The sequence below is a fragment of the Triticum aestivum genome, chromosome 7D (assembly GCF_018294505.1).
Source record: "Triticum aestivum cultivar Chinese Spring chromosome 7D, IWGSC CS RefSeq v2.1, whole genome shotgun sequence".
Taxonomy (NCBI): Eukaryota; Viridiplantae; Streptophyta; class Magnoliopsida; order Poales; family Poaceae; genus Triticum; species Triticum aestivum.
The window spans coordinates 71,084,159-71,100,789 of NC_057814.1; positions in this window are offsets into that span (position 1 = coordinate 71,084,159).

The window sequence follows — 16,631 nt, forward strand, 5'->3', positions numbered from 1 at the left end:
AATAAGAAAAGTATTTTTTTCCAGCTGTATAATTAGAAAGTTCTGATAAAATGAATAAAACTATAGATCAAGCACATGCTCTTTGAGAAACACATGCTGGAGACGATGGATCTCTTCTATCTGCATCTCCGGCAGCTGCTGCGGAAACCGGTCCTGATCAAGTGGGGGTGAGAGTTGGCGAAGGACCAATCACTCCACTGACGGCAATCAAGCATGGTGATGGATGGATGCAGAGCTAGCCCTACCTCTATTCTAGACATTTCGTCTTTGTGTTGTTCCTTCTGTAGCACTACCTCTATAGATTTCGTTTTATTCTGCCTGAACTGAGGTGTTTTATAGTTCGGTATTTAGTGCATTGTTACTAGTCCTGATGTATCAGTCTTCCTTATGATTAGTGGAGCCGGGGAGCTCTCTCATAGTTGATCTAAAAAATTACAGATCACTTGAAATCATAGACTAGAGAACCACGGGTTGCTACAAGGATGAAGCGGAGCTCGCGGGCAGCCATGCATTTCTGCTTCGATCTCTGCAGCAGCTTAGCTACAATAATAGTATGCACGGGGTGGGATGAGCTAGGCAAATAAACTGAACAAATGTGGGCGATGTCTGGGTCAAGTTCGGGCACCTAATCTGGCCGGAGTGTGAGCCACACCACCGCTCGCCACAAACTTGTCGCATCGTTGGCACGCCGTTGGCCGCTTCTACCCCTTCGCCGGGTCGCATGGGCATGACGAGCAATGGGACACAAGCCGTCTCACCATCTTTCTGGTTTCTGCTTTGCCGCAATGAGGACGCTGAGTTCAGTGTGGAAAACATCGCGGACACCATTGGCCCATTCCACGCGTTACGCGAGCGTCTCATCTTTTCTTCATGCTGATGCTAGGGGTGGGCTTCGGACCGGGCCTATCCACACAGACAGTTTGTACCCTTGGTCGACAGAACGACCCTCTGACATCTGGGGCTACGGTAGTCTTGCACCTTGTGTTATATATGAGCTCACGACTGCACACGACAACACATAGTGCCGAGGAAAAGTCAAAGAGCAGAACATAACGACTCGACCCAGAGACTACCAAAGCACCCAACCCTTTCCCAAGGTCTCTCAATCCGATGAGTTGTTTTGACTCCATCCAAAGGCCAGGTCGGAACCATGGGAAATAACGTGTTCCGCCTCTCTCCTTCTCTTTTCCACTATGATACTTCGTCCACCTATTATAACATGGTTTGGCGGTCCTGATGTAGGCCCTTCCATTGTTTGTTTTATTTTTCTACACTACAATAATGTACTACTGAATAAAGGCTACCGTGAGTGAGGAAGCATGTGGTTCCCGTCTGGGAGATTAGGTTCACTTTGAATTCCACTCCTTGTGATTTGGTGCTCGCTTCAATGCCAGGCAATATCTGATTGACACCAGACCGGCACGCAACACAGAGGAAGGCATCACCAGGTTGGCCAGAGGGGAGGCGGATGACTGGTTCTGTGCACCTCTCAGGTTTGATGCCCAATGCGGAAGGACGTGTTGTCACAACGTCAGAGGATACCGTAGATGGGTTGGATAATGGTAGGCGGGAGGGGAGTGGTAGGGCCATGGAGAGATGAAAAGGTTGGCAGGGTTGCACGGATCTACCTTACAGATGTAGTGTTACACGTTCACTGGTATAACACTACACAACTTCATATTGGGCATTTACATTTTATATTAGCCATCATGATCTCAAGGTCAAAATTGTATTCTACTTCCTCCGTTCATAAATATAAGTCTTTTTAGAGATTTCAATATGAACTACATACTGATGTATATAGACGTATTTTAGAGTGTAGATTCACTCATTTTACTATGTATGTAGTCTATATAGGAATCTTTAAAAAGACTTATATTTAGGAACGGATGGAGTAGAAACTAACTAGTGTATCATTACATATTGCACTGTTGTTTTTTCCACCTTACTGGTATGTTTGCAATAGAATCTTCATCAAATAGATGCCCAATACACAATTGTAATTTCAGGAGCCGAGAAACATCAACAACACCGGCCAAGCAGCATACGAGTCCGTCAGTTATTAGTTTTCTTTATGAACAAGACGATCAGGATTGGAGGACAGCGAAATATTTGAAATTAATATCCGAATATGGGTAAAGCATGAATCGATTCTTTCATCCATCTATAGTGCGAACAGGCCCGAAGTATCAGATCATGCAGCGCAGAAGGGAACCGGACGGTAGTAACACTTCGCGGGAACACCGAACACGACACGGACGTTCAAAGACGCCACTCTAAAATGCCAATTTATTCATGGAAAAAGTATACACTACCCATTAAAAATCAAGGGTTAGGATCGGAACAAGGGCTGGTAGGCGTGGCCATGTGGGCTCCTGGCCGGTCGTGGTCACATAGGTTAGTGAGGTCACTGCTAAGCAACAACAACCTTCGTTGTCGCCATGTATGTATCCATGGTCAACAAAATGACATTTTTGATTTCTGGGGCAACGATAATGTCGCACTCTTGGTCATGATAGCACAAGTAAAATCATCGTGGCAAGCAGAAGTGGCAGCGCAAACATAACAGCCTCGATCCCTTAACCGTAGTCTACACTGAGCCTAGCTTAGCCGATTATCCATGCTAGCATGCAACCCATTCCCTACATCTCTCAATCCCACGAGGTGTTGTTTTGCACCCACCCACCCAAAGCCAGACGGAAACCATGGCAATTAATTTCCTTTGGCTCTCTGTCTTCTCTTTTCCACTTTGCAGAAGTTGCAAGTGGTAGTATCATGTTTGCTCAGACAGATAAATGGCAACACAGAGTCCTTGCTGAGCAATATCCTGAGCTACACACTCTTTTGTAATCAATGATAAATGCTCAGTTGCCCATGTGAAACAATCGATTGATATCATGGAGCAGTTCCACACCCCACTCTCTGCCATTTCCTTCCAGCAACTGTGTGAACTAACTGTTGGATAAACTCATCGCTGATTCCTTCTTCAGAATAATATGGTGCATGGCCGATGTGACATCTGCATGCACGTAGCTAGTATACCAGGAGTGCCATGGCACGTCGAGGTTGTTTATTTTCTATTTTCCTTGTTTAGTCCTCCGGTTAGCAAGGCACACGAAATGTAGTCGTGGGATGGCACGGCATCACGCAAATTGTGGGGCAGTCTGACCGGAGGTTAGTTAGCTAAGATCCATTGTAATCGAGCTACTCATTCAAAGGAACAACACAAAGACTCGCGTAGGTTCAGGCGAGGCAAAAACTACCGTCTGCTGTTCGTTCTCGCTCGTTCTTCTCACTCTCCGGTGATCTAATCGCCACTCCGGCAACTACATTTGGCATCAGAGCCGTGGTGTTCGATCCACTCTCCGGTGGCCGGCGGTGTCCGATCCGCGGCGTACCATGTCGGATAGCGAAGAGGAGAAGAAGAACAAGAGCGGGGCCAAGTCGTCAGCGTCCAAGGCGCCGCTTGCGCGCCTCACCGGCAGCGGCGAGCTCCGTGTGGTGGAGCGTGTCGTACGCGAGGAGTCAGGGACGTCCATGATGCTCACACGCACAAACTACATGGAATGGGCGCTCGTGATGCAGGTCAAGCTGCAGGTTGCCCGCGTCTGGTCCGCGGTGACCGAGGACGCCGCCGACGAGTGCGACGACCGGCGCGCGCTGCAGATCATCCTCACCGGCGTTCCGTCGGAGCTAATGCGGGTGCTGGCCGCGAAGGACTCGGCGAAGAAGGCGTGGGAGACCATCAAGACGCTCCGCATGGGGAGCGAGCGGGCTCGCGAGGCCAAGGCGCAGGTGCGCCGCCGCGAGTTCGAGGATCTGCGCTTCAAAGACGGCGAGTCCGTCGAGGACTTCGGGCTGCGACTCGCCGGCCTCGTCTCCGACCTGGAGCTGTATGGCGATCCCGTGACAGAGCACAAGGCGGTCCAGAAGTTCCTCCGCGTGGTGCCGCGGAAATATCGTCAGATGGCGATGGCAATCGAGAGCCTCGTCGATCTGAAGACGATGACCATCGAGGAGCTTGTTGGGCGTTTCTCGGCATGTGAAGATCATTACGATCTCGATGATGCGAGGCAGTCCGGCGGCCGCCTGCTCTTCACACGTGAGGAGTGGCTCGCCCACGAGCGACAGCTAGGTGGGGGCGGGTCATCGTCCGGTGGCGGCGGGCAAGCCCAAACCTCACGGCGGCGGCGGTGGCAGACCTGCACCGGGCAGCGGCGGCACGGTCGCATCCGGCGGCTCGGGCGGCAAGAAAAAAGTCAAATGCCACTACTGCAATAAGCCAGGTCATTGGAAGAAAGAGTGCCGCACCTGGATCAAGGACGAGGATGAGAAAGGCAAGCAGGGCCAAGCACATCTTGTCCGCGACGGCGACGAGCACCATGAGGGACTTATGATGGCCGCGGTCACCACTTGTGTCGCCACCAGCATCGTGGCGCCCCAACAAGTTCATCTCAATGAAGAGAAGGTACATCCAGAGCTCTCACCGCCGGGGCTGTGGTACTTTGATACGGGAGCTACAAGCCACATGACTGGTGACAGGGGCATGTTTAGTACTCTTGATGAATCAGTGCAAGGGACTGTAAAGTTCGGAGATGGATCACGCGTTGCAATCCGAGGAAGAGGTTCAGTGATCTTCAGAGGACAGAGCGGCAACCAACGCGCACTGTCAGAGGTTTATTTTATCCCAAGTCTTAGCAGCAATATAATTTCAGTTGGCCAGCTGGATGAAGGGGGGTGCAGAATTCAGATTCATGATGGACTGATGACAATTCATGACACCGGCGGGCGCATGATGGCTCACATCCGGCGTTCGATCAGTCGTTTGTACACTGCCGTGCTCACCATTGACGCACCGGCGTGCCTGCTGACGAAGAACGACGACGAGACCTGGCATTGGCATGCTAGAATGGGTCATATACACTTCAGGGCACTACGTGCCATGTCCTCCAAAAGCATGGTACGTGGGATGCCGCTGATCGACCGCGTCGACGAGTACTGCGACGGATGCGCTCTCGGCAAGCAGCACCGTGCACCATTCCCGCAGGCAGCAGCGTACAGGGCCGAACGAGGCTTGGAGCTTGTTCACACTGACTTGTGTGGTCCGATCAGTCCACCCACTCTTGGAGGTAACAAGTATTTTCTGCTTGTAGTTGATGACTTCAGTCGATATATGTAGTTGGGTGTACTAAAGACAAAGGACGAGGCATTCAGTTGTTTCAAGAGGATTCAGGTTGCTGCTGAAACTGAAGGAAGATGCAGTTTGCGTGCGTTCCGGTCTGACCGGGGTGGCGAGTTTAATTCTGGAGAGTTCGTGGAGTACTGCGACAAGCTCGGCGTCAAGCACTACACGACTGCACCGTATTCACCGCAACAAAATGGTGTCGTTGAACGACGGAATCAGACCGTCGTCGAAATGGCACGATGCTTACTGAAGAGCATGGGCATGCCAGCAGTTTTCTGGGGTGAAGCCGTGAGAACAGCAGTCTACATCCTCAATCGATCTCCGACGCGCAGCCTCGACGGTGTCACGCCCTACGAGGCGTGGCACGGCCGTAAGCCCAACGTGCAGCATCTGCGCACTTTTGGTTGCACGGTTCACGTGAAGAAGCTGGGTCCGGGAGTGACGAAGCTCTCCGATCGATCGACGCCAATGGTTTTCATCGGATATGAAGAAGGGGCCAAGTGCCACCGGGTGTACAATCCAGTGACCAAGAAACTTCAGGTAACTCGTGATGTTTTATTTGAAGAAAGCAGGCCATGGAACTGGGATGAGCCGGGCGCGTCCGCAGTGGCGTCCGCAGCACCAACATTCACGGTGGTTTATACCACCGGCCCCGGTGAGCACGAGCTGGACTCCGGCAGCGCCTCGAGTCCGCAGGCGAGCGGTAGCGCGGTGTCACCCTCTACACCAACTCTTGGGTCACCGCGGTCACCCGTGTCGCCGAGCCCTGGGAGTCCGCGGTCACCTACGCCGCCAGCTCCGGCCACAATCGAGGGCGTGTCTGCTACGCCTACGCCGGCCCGCAGCATGGGCTGGGCCACGCCACCAACACACGACGACGCACGGGATGTCGACTCCGGGCCCATTCGCTATCGGCGTCTCGACTACATACTCGACGAGACCGAGGATGCCACTGTTCGGGAGTTTGACGAGCGTTGTCTTCTCAGTGCCGAGGAGCCGTGCAATGTTGACGCAGCTCTTTGCGACACGTCTTGGAAGGCCGCCATGGATGAAGAAATGCGTTGCATTAATGAGAACCAGACGTGGAGGCTAAGCACACTTCCGGCTGGGCACAAAGCCATTGGTTTGAAATGGGTGTTTAAGGTGAAACGTGATCTAGCAGGAAACATTGTTAAGCACAAAGCACGCCTGGTTGCCAAGGGCTATGCTCAGCGAGAGGGGGTGGATTTTGATGAGGTTTTTGCACCAGTTGCCAGGATGGAAACAGTGCGTGTGTTGCTAGCTCTCGCGCCACATTCCGGCTGGAAAGTTCATCACATGGACGTCAAGTCCGCGTTCCTAAATGGCGAGCTTGGCGAAGAGGTTTATGTTGCCCAGCCACCTGGGTACTTGGCCGTCGGCAAGGAGGACAGAGTGCTCAAGCTGCACAAGGCACTGTATGGCCTTCATCAGGCCCCCCGGGCATGGTATGCGAAGCTGGACCGGTCTCTGACAGAGTTGGGCTTCACACGTAGCCCGTTGGAGCATGCAGTGTATAGGCGTGGTGATGCAACCTCATTCCTTTTGGTTGGAGTCTATGTAGATGACCTCATCATCACCGGGACAGACGTTTCTGCCATTGTGAAGTTCAAGCAACAAATGCAGCAGTTGTTTAAGATGAGCGACCTCGGACTCCTAAGCTACTATCTAGGGATCGAGGTGTCGCAATCAGAAGGCCAAATCACGTTGCATCAGGGAAGCTATGCCGCCAAGATTCTGGAGGCTGCTGGCATGACTGAGTGTAATGCTTGTGCTACACCTATGGAGAACCGTCTAAAATTGAAAAAAGAAGATGGTGGTGAACCGGTCGATGCCACTTTGTACCGGAGTGTGATTGGGAGCCTACGTTATCTTGTGAACACTAGACCCGACATCGCATTCGCTGTTGGGATCACCAGCCGGTTCATGGAAAAGCCTAGCTCACACCATTGGGTGGTTGTCAAGCAAATTCTCAGATACATAAAGGGAACAATGGACTATGGGTGCTGTTATAAGGCTGGCCATGGAGAAGCAACACTTGTTGGTTACAGTGACAACGACCATGGAAGTGACATCGGGGATCGCAAGAGTACTTCTGGGCAGATCTTCTTCCTCGGTGAGAATCCAGTGACTTGATGCTCGCAAAAGCAAAAGATCGTGGCTCTCTCTTCTTGTGAAGCCGAGTACGTCGCAGGAGCAGCAGCAGCATGCCAAGGGGTGTGGTTGTCACGGCTTATAGGAGATATGCTAGGCAAGCCAGCGGCCAAGTTCAAACTGCTGATTGACAATCAAGCCGCCATTGCACTGAGCAAGAATCATGTTCATCACGACCGGAGCAAGCATATTGACATCAAGTTCCATTTCATACGGGACTGTGTAGACACCAGCAAAGTGGAGGTTAGTCATGTCCGTACACAGGAGCAACTCGCCGACGTGCTGACAAAGGCGTTGGGGCGGGTGATCTTCGTCGAGATGCGGCAGAAGATCCGGATGATCAAGGTGGAGCTGGAGCGCTGAGTCTATGGGGGTGAAATGTTGGATAAACTCATCGCTGATTCCTTGTTCAGAATAATGTGGTGCATGGCCGATGTGACATCTACATGCACGTAGCTAGTATACCAGGAGTGCCATGGCACGTCGAGGTTGTTTATTTTCTATTTTCCTTGTTTAGTCCTCCGGTTAGCAAGGCACACGAAATGTAGTCGTGGGATGGCACGGCATCACGCAAATTGTGGGGCAGTCTGACCGGAGGTTAGTTAGCTAAGATCCATTGTAATCGAGCTACTCATTCAAAGGAACAACAGAAAGACTCGCGTAGGTTCAGGCGAGGCAAAAACTACCGTCTGCTGTTCGTTCTCGCTCGTTCTTCTCACTCTCCGGCGATCTAATCGCCACTCCGGCAACTACACTAACACCAATTGTGTAGCAACTTGGAAACTCTGCTGATAAATGGACTTATGGGTGGAAGTCTAGTATATTTTCAGTCTGTAAAATGTATAAACATATGATGGGTCCTTCAGAGGCACATCAACTATTAAGAGATTTACGGAAAGCAGCAAGCAGAATCAGACATAAAGTTTTCTTTTGGCTGTTACTATATGACAGAATCAGCTCTAGAAGCCTTCTCAAAAGGAAAAAAGTTCTTGTTACAGAGCTATGAGTGTGCACTCTGCCAAGAACATGTTGAGGAAATAGCTCTCCACTTACTCTGGGACTGCTAGTTTGCACTCTCATGCTAGGACCTCATTGCCCCAAATAGACACAGAGGAATATCAGCTTTTGATGACATTACCTCCCTCAAGCAAGCCTTCACAACACAGATTGCCATGGATATTGTTATTTCGGGATGTTGGAACCTATGGATGCAAAGGAATGGAAAGATCTTCAACAATACCCTCCCAAGTATGGATTCCTGGAAGCATGGTCTACATCAAGATCCGTCTCTGGTCAAGCATAGAACTAAAAGAAAGAACATTGCCTGCCTAGAGCAATGGATGAGCTCCATCTTCTCATAGTTCTCATAAGATATAACACGTTTCTCATGTTAGAGAAAACATGAGTTTGGTAGTTGTTTGCGAACGTTTACTTTACCTGTTTCTACATATACTTTTTTATTAGTAAAAATTACCGTAGAGCTATTTTTCTATGGTCTCGGGGTCAAAAAATCATGTTTGCTCATGCTACTTGATACTCATTTTGTAACATGGTTTGGGTAGGTGCAGATGTAGGCCGTTCGACACTTCCTTCTATTTTTGGCACTAGAATAATAGCTACCAGCAGCAGGGAGCTTGCAGTTTTCATCTCGGGGACCAGGATCGCTTTTATCTTCTCCTTGTATTTTGGTGCCAGTGTTTATGAGGCTTCAATGCAAGGCAACACGGTTGGCACGATCGTATAAAGCTTAAACTTCTAGAGCATCTTGGTACTTGCATTACGGACGGAATACTAGCTTGTAGCGAGCGCATTTAGAAGAATCAATGATGATGAATTAGACACAAGTGCCCAAATCCAAATCCAATAAAAAAACAAATTGTCAAGCACATCTGACAAATATAATGTTGCACTGACATGTTTACTATTCTAGATCAAGGATTCCCCTAGAAATAATTATGTTTGTTTTGCACATATTATCTATTCTTTTCAATGATAGGAGAATGCTTTTGTCGGTTGCTTGAAAAAATATACTAATATCAAGGTTTGTTGCTGCATTAGAAGAAGATAGCTAAAGCAGAACAATATCTCTTGGATAAAATGGCGGCCAAATTGCATTTTCTTGAATAAATGGTGGCCAGATTGCAACTATAGCTGTGAAAAGTTGTCCGCCAATGCTTGCCGGCTCGCTTCTGTCCACGCTCCAACACGGTTCTCTCGGCCATTCAGATTTATATGTTAATGGTACTTTGTTTTCGATCATTGGAAATCAAGGAGAACCATAAGCTTTGTATAAACTCCCTCGAGCAATTATAGTTGGGGGGGGGGGGGGGGGTGAATGTTCAGTTAGCTGGAATCAGGTTGATGGAGCATGTTGGGGGTAATCGACTCTAGACCGTGATTGTGCTAGAACTGTTATGAATTAGGACTAATGTTTGTTCTATGCTTCAAACATAATTTGGATTGTAAATGGTAATATGGCACATTTGTGGACCTCAAGATGGCTCAAAGACCAAGAAGCATCAAGCGACATTGCACCTAGCTACCAGCTTGATATCCTTCAGTGCCCCTACGCAAGGGGGTCAACTAGTTGACTATGGACTTGGAGGAGGAGCCAAGGTTGCAACTGAACTATGCTTCAAATCTCAGCCTGAGGTACTTGTAGGCTCCATCGCCTGCCTTCTTTCCTTTTCTTTTAGCGAATGCCATTGCCTGCCTTCTTGATCCAGGAAAGCTAAGCATTGCAATACGATACTGCTAGAAGATCTGGCCAAAATAAATCAATAGAGTTTCTAACTAAGAGGTAATTGAAAGCATGATTCATCCATGTCGGTTGGTAATCCGGAGTAGATAATGAGCGGGAATAACACAATAATTTTGATCATGGATTTGTACGGTTGTGCGGGGCCTGGGTGACACTGGTAGAAAAAGAGGCTTCCATACGCCCCCATTAGTCCCCAAAACAATCGAACCGCGACCAAAGGGGTCTTTAGTCGCGGTTCGGGAGGAGACCCGCGACCATATATCTGGGGCCAGCGCGCTCGGTCGACAGCTGGCGGACGGGAGGGGCTTTAGTCCCGGTTGGCCTGGCCAACCGGGACTAAAGGTCCCCGAAGGCCTTTAGTCGCGGTTGGCCAGGCCAACCGGGACTAAAGGCCCATCCAGCTGGCGGACGGGAGGGGCTTTAGTCCCGGTTGGCCTGGCCAACCGCGAATAAAGGTCCCCGAAGGCCTTTAGTTGCGGTTGGCCAGGCCAACCGGGACTAAAGGCCCATCCCTATATATAGGACTCAGCTCACTTCACTTCACTCAGCTCACTTCACAATTTTCAGAAGGGGGTGGTGGGTTTGCTTTTGGTTCCTCCTATGCACACAAGGTGTTTGATGAAATGCCCGAGAGCCTGAAACAAACATGATATGAAGTGTCCGAGCCACACTTGAGCTTTCTCATTTATTTTTCCTCCGCGATCGCGGTTAGCAACTTGAACCTTTCATGTGTCATTGATAAAATATGCATGTGTGTAGTTCATTGTTTAATTTGTATTATTTCTAGCTAGTTAGTTTAACAAATGCATGATGGTTAATTATATACTTTATATAATAATAATGCAGATGAATCGGCAATGGATGTACGGTCCCCGACTCTCCGGCGAGTTCACTACGGGTTTGAAAGATTTCCTCGTAGTGGCAAATGCGAACAAGCAGCAAGGTTTTATTATTTGTCCATGTGTTGTCTGTAAGAATCAGAAGGGTTACTCCTCCTCAAGAGACGTTCACATGCACCTGCTTCGGCACGGTTTCATGCCAAGCTATAATTGTTGGACCAAGCATGGAGAAAGAGGGGTTAGAATGGAAGAAGATGAAGAAGGGGATGATATCGATGACAACTATCATGATCATTTCGGTGATACTTTCATGGAGGATGATGCTGAAGGTGGGGAAGGGTTAGGTGAAGGTGAAGAAGAGGCACATGATGAGCCCGCTGATGATCTTGGTCGGACCATTGCTGATGCACGGAGACGCTGCGAAACTGACAAGGAGAGGGAGAATTTGGATCGCATGTTAGAGGATCACAAAAAGTCGTTGTATCCAGGATGCGATAATAGTCTGAAAAAGCTGGGCTGCACACTGGATTTGCTAAAATGGAAGGCACAGGAAGGTGTAGGTGACTCATCATTTGAAAATTTGCTGAAAATGTTGAAGAATATGTTTCCGAAGAATAACGAGTTGCCCGCCAGTACGTACGAAGCAAAGAAGGTTGTCTGCCCTCTAGGTTTAGAGGTTCTGAAGATACATGCATGCATTAACGACTGCATCCTCTACCGCGGTGAATACGAGAATTTGAATGAATGCCCTGTATGCACTGCATTGCGTTATAAGATCAGAGGCGATGACCCTGGTGACGATGTTGAGGGCGAGAAACCCAGGAAGAGGGTTCCCGCCAAGGTGATGTGGTATGCTCCTATAATACCACGGTTGAAACGTCTGTTCATGAACAAAAAGCATGCCAAGTCGTTGCGATGGCACAAAGAGGACCGTAAGTCCGACGGGGAGTTGAGACACCCCGCTAATGGAACACAATGGAGAAAGATCGACAGAGTGTTCAAAGATTTTGCAGCTGACGCAAGGAACATAAGATTTGGTCTAAGTACTGATGGCATGAATCCTTTTGGCGAGCAGAGCTCCAGCCATAGCACCTGGCCCGTGACTCTATGCATCTACAACCTTTCTCCTTGGTTGTGCATGAAGCGGAAGTTCATTATGATGCCAATTCTCATCCAAGGCCCTAAGCAACCCGGCAACGACATCGATGTGTACCTAAGGCCATTAGTTGAAGAACTTTTACAGTTGTGGGCCAGACCTGGTGTACGTGTCTGGGATGAGCACAAAGGAGAGGAATTTGACCTACGAGCGTTGCTTTTTGTAACCATCAACGATTGGCCTGCTCTCAGTAACCTTTCGGGACAGACAAATAAGGGATACAATGCATGCACGCACTGCTTACATCAGACTGAAAGTGTACGTTTGGTTAATTGTAAGAAGAACGTGTACCTGGGTCATCGTCGATTTCTTCCCCGAAATCATAACGTAAGAAAGAAAGGCAAGCATTTCAACGGCAAGGCAGATCACCGGCCGAAGCCTGTGGAACGTACTGGTGCTGAGATATTTGATATGGTCAAGGATTTGAAAGTCATCTTTGGAAAGGGTCCTGGCGGACAATCAGTTCCGCGGGGAGTTGACGGGCACGCACCCATGTGGAAGAAGAAATCTATATTTTGGGAGCTAGAATATTGGAAAGTCCTAGATGTCCGCTCTGCAATCGACGTGATGCATGTTACGAAGAATATTTGCGTGAACCTGCTAAGCTTCTTGGGCGTGTATGGGAAGACAAATGATACAAAGGAAGCACGGCAGGACCAGCAACTTTTGAAAGACCCAGATGACCGGCATCCGGAATGGTTTCAAGGTCGTGCCAGCTACGCTCTTACCAAAGAAGAGAAGGTCATTTTTTTTGAATGCCTGAGCAGTATGAAGGTCCCGTCTGGCTTCTCGTCGAATATAAAGGGAATAATAAACATGGCGGAGAAAAAGTTCCAAAACCTGAAGTCTCACGACTGCCACGTGATTATGACGCAATTGCTTCCGATTGCTTTGAGGGGGCTCCTACCGGAAAATGTTCGAGTAGCCATTGTGAAGCTATGTGCATTCCTCAATGCAATCTCTCAGAAGGTAATCAATCCAGAAGATCTACCACGGTTACAGAACGATGTGGTCCAATGCCTTGTCAGTTTCGAGTTGGTGTTCCCACCATCCTTCTTCGATATTATGACGCACCTCCTGGTCCACCTAGTCGAAGAGATTTCCATTCTCGGTCCTGTATTTCTACACAATATGTTCCCCTTTGAGAGGTTCATGGGAGTATTAAAGAAATATGTTCGTAACCGTGCTAGGCCAGAAGGAAGCATCGTCAAGGGCTATGGAAATGAGGAGGTAATTGAGTTCTGTATTGACTATGTTCCTGACCTTAAGCCGATTGGTATTCCTCAATCGCGGCACGAGGGGAGACTAAGTGGAAAAGGCAAGATCGGAAGGGAATCCACGATATGTATGGACGGTCATTCTATGACTGAAGCACACCACACAGTTCTGCAAAATTCCAGCTTGGTGGCTCCGTACTTCGAGCAACACAAGAATATTTTACGCTCGGACAACCCGGGGAAGCCTGAATCCTGGATTAGAAAGGCCCACATGGAGACTTTCGGCAGTTGGTTGCGAAAACATTTAATGAATGACAATGATGTTGGAGATCAGCTGTACATGTTGGCCAAGAAACCATCTTCGACTATAACGACTTTCCAAGGGTACGAGATAAATGGGAATACATTTTACACCATCGCCCAAGATAAAAAAAGCACCAACCAAAACAGTGGTGTCCGCTTTGATGCAGCAACCGAGAATGGGCAAAAGGTCACATATTATGGTTACATAGAGGAGATATGGGAACTTGACTATGGACCCTCCTTTAAGGTCCCTTTGTTCCGGTGCAAATGGTTCAAGCTAACAGGAGGTGGGGTAAAGGTGGACGAGCAATACGGAATGACAATGGTGGATTTCAACAATCTTGGTTACCTTGACGAACCATTCGTCCTTGCCAAAGATGTCGCTCAGGTTTTTTATTTGAAGGACATGAGTAGCAAACCGAGGAAACGGAAAGATAAGAAAACGATCAGTACATCATGCGATGATCCAAAGCGCCACATTGTTCTTTCAGGGAAAAGAAACATCGTGGGAGTGGAGGACAAGACAGACATGTCAGAAGATTATAATATGTTTGGTGAAATTCCGCCCTTCAAAGTGAACACTGACCCAAGCATTAAGTTAAATGATGAGGATGCTCCATGGATACGGCACAATCGTAAGCAAGCAGGGACACAAGGGAAGAATTGATGTGTAATAATTTATTGTACCAAAGTTTGTATTTGGTGGATGAACTGAATGATGTATCAAACCTTTTGTCAAACCTTCAAGAATAAAACAAGAATAAAATATATAAGTACAAACAGAAGAAAAAAGGAAGAAAAAAGGAAGAAAAAAACAAAAGAAAAACAAGAATAAAATAAACAGAAGAGAAACAAAATAATATAAACTTTAATAAAATATATAAGTACAAACGGAAAAAAACAGAAAAACAAAACAAGAATAAAATATATAAGTACAAACAGAAAAAAACAGAAGAAAAAAGGAAGAAAAAAACAGAAGAAAAACAAGAATAAAATAAACAAAAGAAAAACAAAATAATATAAACTTTAATAAAATATATAAGTACAAACAAAATAAAATAAATTTTAATAACATAAATAAATAAGTAATTAGAAACTTTAATAGCAAAAATAATTATCATAAAGTAAAATAAATAAGTAATTAGAAACAAAATAAATAAAGCAAAAAAGAAAACAAAAAACAGGCAAAAAATAAAAAATATGCCACCTACTGGGCCAGCACGGCCTGAATACGACTAGAAACCCATTAATGGGCCAGGATTCAGGCCCGCAGAAGGCCCAGTAGGCCCACAGGCACATAGTGACAGAATAGGCCCGTAAGCCTGCATTTGAGAGGAGCTCGAAGTGGTGAGCGCAGCCGCGCTTATAAACCACTGTCGAAGCCTCTCGGCTAGCGAGGTGGGACTAAACATCCCACCGCACCGCGCCAGTTCCAGCACAGACCTTTAGTCCCGGTTGGGGAGGCGGACCGCGACTAAAGGGTACCCTTTAGTCGCGGTTGTTGTTCCCAACCGCGACTAAAGGGTCTTTCTGCGCGGGAGCGAAAGCGGCGCCAAAACCCTTTAGTCCCGGTTGGGGAGGCGGACCGCGACTAAAGGGTACCCTTTAGTCGCGGTTGGTGTGGCCAGCCGGACTAAAGGGTACCTTTAGTCGCGGTCCTCCTCCCCAACCGCGACTAAAGGTGCGTCTATAAATACTGCACTTAGCAGTTTCGCCATTTCCCATTCTCCTCTCTCTCGACGCCGAAGCGCTGCCCCGACGCCGATCGACGCCGAAGCCCTGCCCCGACGCCGACGCCGACGCCGAAGTCCTGCGCGCCGCCGCTTCCGTCCCCAGTGAGCGCCGCCTCCGCCCGTGCCCTGCCCTTGCCCGCCGCCCGTGCCCTGCCCTTGCCCGCCGGCCGCCGCCCGCCGCCCGACGCCCTGCCGCCCGCTGGCCCTGCCTGCCGTCCTCCGCGCGCCGGCAGAAGAAGAAGAAGGAAGAAGAAAAAGGAAGAAGAAGAAGAAAGAAAAAGGAAAAAGGAAGAAGAAGAAAGAAAGAAGAAAAAAAAAGGAAGAAGAAAAAAAGAAAGAAGAAAGAAAGAAGAAAAAGGAAGAAGAAAAAAAGAAAGAAGAAAAACAAAGGAGGAAGAAAAAAAAAGGAAGAAGAAAAACAAAGGAAGAAGAAAAAAGAGGAAGAAGAAAGGAAAAAGAAGAAAAAGGAAGAAGAAAGGAAAAAGAAGAAAAAAAGAAAGAAGAAAGAAAGAAGAAAGAAAAAGGAAGAAGAAAAAACAAGAAAGAAAAAGGAAGAAGAAAAACAAAGGAAGAAGAAAAAAAGAAAGAAGAAGAAAGGAAGAAGAAGAAAGAGGAAGAAGAAAGGAAAAAGAAGAAAAAAAGAAAGAAGAAAGAAAGAAGAAAGAAAAAGGAAGAAGAAAAAACAAGAAAGAAAAAGGAAGAAGAAAAACAAAGGAAGAAGAAAAAAAGAAAGAAGAAAAAGGAAGAAGAAAAAAAGAAAGAAGAAAGAAAAAGGAAGAAGAAAAAACAAGAAAGAAAAAGGAAGAAGAAAAAAATGAAAACCAAATGAAAGAAGAAAGAAAAAGGAAGAAGAAAAAAAGAAGAAGAAAGGAAGAAGAAAGGAAGAAGAAGAAAGAAAGAAAAAGAAAAGGAAGAAGAAGAAAGAAAGAAGAAAGGAAGAAGAAGAAAGAAGAAAAAGAAAAGGAAGAAGAAAGGAAGAAGAAGAAAGGAAGAAGAAGAAAGAAAGAAGAAGAAAGGAAGAAGAAGAAAGAAAGAAGAAGAAAGGAAAAAGGAAGAAGAAGAAAGGAAGAAGAAGAAAGAGGAAGAAGAAAGGAAGAAGAAGAAAAAAAGAATTTTTACTTAAAGAATCTTATTTTTTAATTCCTCCTCCTCTATGTCCCCTTAATCTTATTTTTGAATTCCTTTATACTTAATGAATTTTTACTACATGCAGGAGTGACATATGGCGGACGATAGAACCGAGCCGCTTAGGGATCCGGAGGCTG